This window comes from Cavia porcellus, unplaced genomic scaffold, assembly GCF_034190915.1.
Source record: "Cavia porcellus strain 051 isolate PalLab524CR breed Dunkin Hartley unplaced genomic scaffold, mCavPor4.1 scaffold_9, whole genome shotgun sequence".
NCBI classification, from domain to species: Eukaryota; Metazoa; Chordata; class Mammalia; order Rodentia; family Caviidae; genus Cavia; species Cavia porcellus.
This window is the reverse complement of record NW_026947492.1, coordinates 64,904,342-64,911,301: the sequence shown is the minus strand read 5'-3', so window position 1 is coordinate 64,911,301 and position 6,960 is coordinate 64,904,342. Positions and strand designations below refer to the sequence as shown.

The window sequence follows — 6,960 nt, the reverse complement described above, 5'->3', positions numbered from 1 at the left end:
CTTTTTCATATCATTTTCCTAAAAGTAAATCATGGGATTTTTTTAGACGTCAACAATTTGTGGTTAATACCTTATTAGCTGTACAGCCAATTCCACAAGCTTTGACTATATTTACAGATGGATCTAAAAATAAAGCTGCATATTGGACTCAAAAATCTTACTGGGTACGTCAGACAAATTTTAACTCTATACAACAAAATAAACTTTTTGCTATATTACAAGTGTTTTTAGATTTTCATAACCAACCTATTAACATTATAGCCGATTCAGCCTATTCTGTTAGAGTAGTGACAAATATCTATTCAGCTGTGTTATATTCTAATAAGCCTGCTTTATTGTCTTTATTTCAAAATTTACAAATACTTGTTCAAAAAAGAAATCATTCTTATTTTATTACTCATTTATGTTCTCATTCTCAGTTACCCGGACCATTAGTATCAGGTAACAATGCAGTGGATTCCTTAGTTATGTTCACCACACCCGTTGAAGAACATCAATTTAATCATGCAAATGCAGGACATTTGCATCTTAAATATAAGATACCTTTTACAAAAGCTAAACAGATTGTAAAAGCTTGCCCTATTTGTAGACCATTACATTTAAGAATTATTCCCGCAGGTGTCAACCCTCGAGGAATTCAACCTAATGAGTTATGGCAAATGGATATTACACATGTACCTTCTTTTGGTCGGCTTTCTTATGTACATGTAGTTATTGATACCTATTCTTCATTTCTATGGGCTACTGCTCAACAGGGAGAATCCACTAAAAATGTTATTGTACATTTATTGGAGACTTTTGCAGTTATGGGAATTCCTTCTAAAATCAAAACAGATAATGGACCTGCTTATACTAGCAAAACATTTAAACAATTTTGCGATCTCCATAATATTATTCATATTACAGGGATTGAATATAACCCCCAGGGTCAAGCTATTGTTGAAAGAGCACATGGCACTCTTAAGTTACAAATTAAAAAATTAAAAAGGAGGAGTCAGGAGGATATTCAGATACCAATACTGTTTAAATTGCAAAACAGTCCAAAAACATTACTGCATCAAGCATTGTTTATTTTAAATTTTCTCAATTTACCACAAGGTGAAATATTAACTAGAGCTGAAAAACATTTTGAACAGCAACAACAGCCCTTTGTGATTAATGAACCTATTTGGACTAAAACAGCTCCAGAGGCTGAATGGGAGAGGGGCACATTGCTCTATAAGGGGAAAGGTTTTGGTTATATCTCCACAGAAAATGGAATTCAGCAGTGGGTCCCTGGACGATGGATCAGGATCCGCGCCTCCAGACCCTGTTCGCCAGCCCCGGAGACAACTCCCCAAGGAACCGGAACCGTGCCTTCAGAAGCGAGCGCGAAACCAGCTAGAGGCTGAGGATGCTGAGCTTGTTCCTATCGCAGCCATGGCCAGATTACAGCTAAGAAAATCCCGCCGCTCACAGCGACCAAATTTAAATCCCCTCCCTACATGGGGACAATTAAAGAAATTGACCATAGAAGGGCAACGGCTTGTCCTTCAAGCAGGAAAGCCTTTAAACCCTGAAAACTTGTTTTTAGCTTTATGTGCCTTGCTCACCGTTGCATCGGGGACTGAGGTACCTCCGCATTCGTACTGGGCATATATTCCAAACCCCCCTTTATTAGAACCTGTAAAATGGGGAACTAGTGATATTTTACTTTATACCACACCTAGAGAAATTTTGTCAGCACCGTGGGCTGATTTAACCCCCCACAATCAAGATGATGGGACATTATTCAATTTTACTTATTATGGTAATCAAAGGCCTATTTGCATTGGGGAACCGCCTTGCATCCCTCTGGGATGGCAGTATTGGATTCAACATGGAATAAAAGCAGGCAACAAAAGAACAAGGCTTCAAGCCTTGGCTGCTCAAACCTTTAATGTTACCTGGAGAAATTTAACAGCACCTGATACAAATACATTTCCTGTATGCCCTGAATTCACTTATAAAAATATTTCTTATTATCCCATAATTTGGCAACTATGTATGGGAAAATTTGCTAAAAATATTGATGGGTATATTATTTGGGGACCATTTGGAAAATTCGTTAATGGATGTGCTGAATGGAATGAGACAAGATGTAATCTCTCTGTTGTGTATAGTCTTCCAGATCCAAAGAAAATAACTGACGGAGCTCCTATATTTCATCAAAAGACGGCTCTCTTGTGGTGGGGAGATGGTGGAATCGCTAACCCTGCTGTTGCAGCCGAAGAATACCCTCATCACCTTCAAAATCATATTTGGAAGATCCCAGCCGCTATGCAACCTGTAACCTTGTACAATGTTTCATATTCAGGGACTAGTCGATCTGTATCTACTAATTATAATTTTACTAGGTTTAAAATGTATAATATTACTGTTTGTGCACCTCTGCCTTATGTCTTTTTAGTGGGAACTTTTAATTTTACACATTTTTCTTGTACTTGTTTAAATTGTCAATTGTTTACATGCTTAAATAGCACACTAAATTTCACTAAGCCTTATACAGTTATGCTGTTACAACAAAAAACTCATATTTGGTTGCCTGTAAATTTAACTCGACCATGGTCTCAAGACCCGGTAATTTCTGTTACTACTGAATTTTTTAAACATCTGTTAAAACGTACAAAAAGATTTATTGGAATAGTGGTTGCTGTACTGTTAAGTCTGATAACTGTAGCCTCCCTAGCAGCAGTCTCAGGAATAGCTTTACAAACCTCTTTGCAAGAAAAACATGTTGTAGAATTATGGCATGAAAATTCTCATGAACTTTGGTTAACTCAGTGGCAAATAAACGCCAGACTACAACAACAAATAGACCTCCTTAAACAAACAGTTGAATGGATGGGTAGAAAAATATTGGCTCTTCAGCATCAAGTGTTTTTAAAATGTGATTGGAATTCAACTACTTTCTGTATAACCCAACGACCTTATAATCAAACAAAACATGAATGGGAAATGATTAGAATGTATCTAAATGGAAACACCTCTGCCCAGGAGGAAATAGAATCTTTGCATAATCAAATTGACAAGGATTTTGCAAAGCAAAATGATGATGAATCCCTAGCACAATTCGCGCAATTGCTTGCTCAATCTTTGAAAGGATTAGATTCCAAAGGAATCTGGCAGAGCATTACCCACACTTTTAGTGGCATGGGACTTAGTTTAATTATAGTTCTCATTGCCATAGTTCTTGTGTATTTTTACTGCATAAGACGAAATACTATTAATAACCTGATCTTATGGAAATTGTTGTTAAAAAATAAAAAGGAAGGAAGTGTGGGGGATGAGGTGTCACTTTGTAGGCCCAACCCCCTCTAACCTGCAATTTACAATAGCTGCCCTGGTATGCGAGAAGGAGGTAGAATAGGAATGCCTGTTCTCAGTGAGCCCCTCACCCTCTGGAATCCATACTGTGAGCTGGCTTTGTTTTGCAGAAGTCTTGAGGAAGTGGCTGGCCACCCTTTGTGACACTAACAGCAGACAAATTAACAACATTCTTGAGCTAATGAATTTCTTCCTGGGCTAGAGAAGTTATGAGAACTGGTTGTGATTATTTACCTCACTTAGATAGCTTTAGAATAAACATTGTAGTCTGTCACGTTGTAGCTTGCCACAAAGAATGCCTTTTCACTACTTAATTATCTGGGCTCTGTGAATTGATCGGGTTTACTATATATGAATCCTAAAATAAAGATTGTGCGTGCAGTGCAGTGTAACGCGGTGCAGACAGCAAAGGTGTCTCTCCTGTCTTTCTTTTCCAAGCGCTGTACCCCCCGTGTCCCGACAAGGCGTGCGTGTGTGTTTACCTTGCCCGGAGTTCAGAGTGCCCTAGACACTCACGACAATATTTGACTTTATTCTCTTCCAAAAAAAAAGTAATAAGAACTAAGGAGTAATAAAACCCCAAATGTGTAAATTTTCTTGTAAAAAAGAGAGGAAAAAAAGTGCTCTAAAGTATACAACTGCAAGTGTGTTTAGGGATATTAAATAGATGCCCATATTAATGTTTTTGGTTGGATCATTGAACACAATTGTTTGCAGTCTCACTGTTTGAATGTCCACTTTGTATGCTTTGATCCTGTGACTTGAACCACTGTCTCTGCGATGATAGTGTGTAACCTGTTAACTGGTGATTTCTTACTGTTTTTTTTTTTTTTTTTTTTTTTTTTTGTAGTTCTGTATTAATTGTACCCTTACACTGCTTTGTTTGGTTTTGTTTTTTCTCTGTTTCCTTTTAAATAAAATTTAAAAAAAAAGAAATTAATCTACAATAAGTATAAAAATTCCTTTGAGGTTTTCCTGGCTGGAATGGAGACATGTTGACTGTAAAGGAGCAGAAAATCCTTGTGAAGTAGTTGAAAGATTATGTTGATGGAGGAGATGGCGCTGCATACTATTACAAATCACCTGTGTACCAAATATTTACGTTTTTCATCTGTCAGTTGTACTATGTTAAAGCTATTTTTAAAGAGAGAAAGATTCCACATTAATTAACTGATTTGCTTATGGGGTGATGATGGCTTTCTTTACATTAAAATTGGAACATAAGAATGCTCCTCCAGAACATGCATACATTTTTGGGGGGCATTTTCAAGTTGAAATAGTTGGATTGTTCTAGAAAGAAACAAATGTGTTTGTAATTTCTCACAAAAAACCGTCCAACTGATGTTGACTTTAGTCAGTAAGAATCTTGTGTTTCAAGGTCTTGTTCACTACTAACTTCACTATTAACTTTGGAATAAATGATGAAAAAGTTAAAGATTCAAAAACTTAATATTAAAATATAATGTCAAAATTTCTATAGATTAAAATTTATAACATACTGTTTTGAGAAAGGAAGTTTCTTTCTTTAAAATGTGATATTGTATCTCAATAATTTATCACATCTTTGTTGCAAACAAATAATTTTCTCATTTTGTTTCTTATAAGAGAATATTTCAATACCTGGTGATATATACTTATTAATTTTTTACATAGTTCTGTTAGTAAAATTCTGTTTCAAAAAGACACTCAAGATAGACAATTATACATTCTATTTGTATGATAAAAACCTTTGCATCATCGAAATAGTATATCAATTTATATTTGATCAATAATGTAAAAATCTTAGAAGAAAAGTCTCATTTAAATATTCACTGTTTTAAAAATGGAAACATAATGGTTTGCTCATGATGGTTGACATAGATGCAAGTTTTAACTTAGTTTTTTATTACCCAGCAAGTTTCTCTGATCACTTGCTTGGTGTATCTGGAAATCTATTACTTTATCTTCTGCAGGTTGCTGGCCTCTGGGCTACTTGTTGGAAAAATAATTTTGGGATGAGAGGTTAAGATCCTAGCAAATGGTCTTCATCATGTCATCTGATCAGTAAGGCAATTGGAATGGCTGTGGGGCTGGGATTCCAGGCTCACAGGTCTTTTCCACAACACCCTGATGACCCTGTCCCTGATCTGTTAGGTGCTAACTCCATAGATGATGGCGTGGGTCATTGGAGGCACCAATAGATAGAGATTAGCAACCATGATGTGTATCACTCGGGGCACATGATGGCCAAAGTGATGAGGGAGGAAGGTAAAAAGGGCTGGGATGTAGAAGCCAGGATGACACAGATATGAGAAGCACATGAACCAAAAGCCTTAAAGCAGGCTTCACCTTAGGGAAATTGCAGCACAGCTCTCAAAATCATCGCATAGGATACACTGATGGCAAGAATGTCAAAATCAACCACAGAGAATCCCACAAAGAGCCCATATGCACGGCTGACTCTGGTATCAGCACACAGCAATTTCAGGAGAGCCATGTGCTCACAGTATGACTGGGGAATGATCCTGGTTAGAACAGAATTGATCCTGGAAATCATGAAGCAGAAGGGGTTTACCCACAGCATCCCTCTCACCATCACGACTGTCCCTAGTTTGATCACCACAGATGTGGTCAGAATGCTAGAGTGCCGAAGTGGGAAGCAGATGGCCATAGTGATCCAAGGCCATGGCCATGTGCACCCCTGACTCCATAGAAGCAAAAGCATGTGAGAAGAAACCTGAATGAGACAGGCATGATATTCAATCTCATAAGCATGAGATCACAGGATGGCCAGCATTTTAGGCTGGGTTAGAGGAGAACAGGACCAAGTCCGTGAATGCTAGCATGGCCAAAAAAGGGTACATGGACTGATGCAGTGTGTGATCAGTTCGAATTATATATAGGATGGTGATATTGCCAACAACAGCCACAATATACATGACACAGAACAGAAAGGCCATCCAAAGAGGGGAATTCTCCAGGCCTGGGATTCCAAGCAGGATAAGAGGCAGGATGAGAAGAGTCATTCTCTGAAATCAACATCAGTGCATGGATTACACATTTTTCTCTATAAAAATAATCTACTTTTTGTAGATTATATGAAAAATCAGTTATTGCTCATGTATCTTTTGTATTTCACAATTGCATGGTAAGGCACATAGGCTCATTCATAAGCTGAAATTATTTCAACTACTGTTATCAGTAAATGCTTTCAAAATAAATGTTACTCATTTTTCTTTTTCATATTGATATCATTCACTCGGGTTAAAAGTCACTGTGATTGTACTTGTTTGTTAACAAATCATTTTCCTTGAAAGTAGAATTTGCCAAGGGGAAATAATCATGTTTTTCATTTCTTTATGACTAACAAAATTTTGATATGTTTTACCTTCAAATTGGTGAATTCGTTTCTTACTTAAATAATTTGGGCACATTTTCTGGATAAGAAAGCAGTATATCCTAAATACCATAGCAATTTATTTAATGATTTAAGTTAGAGTTGAGACTGTTATGGTCCCATTTAATAGTTATTCATGAAGATAATTGATGGAATAATACCTGCATTTAAAGAAATTAGGTTAAATGTGACACTGCTCCTAGATTAGAAATGTGGAATTGTTTTTGTAAAAGTCAGAA

At 36.8% G+C, this 6,960-nt stretch overlaps 1 pseudogene; it reads right to left on the bottom strand.

The window, feature by feature from the left end:
- Window positions 1–5,372: 5,372 nt before the first annotated feature.
- Window positions 5,373–6,366, bottom strand: LOC106026607 (olfactory receptor 52R1-like; annotated as a pseudogene).
- Window positions 6,367–6,960: the final 594 nt, after the last annotated feature.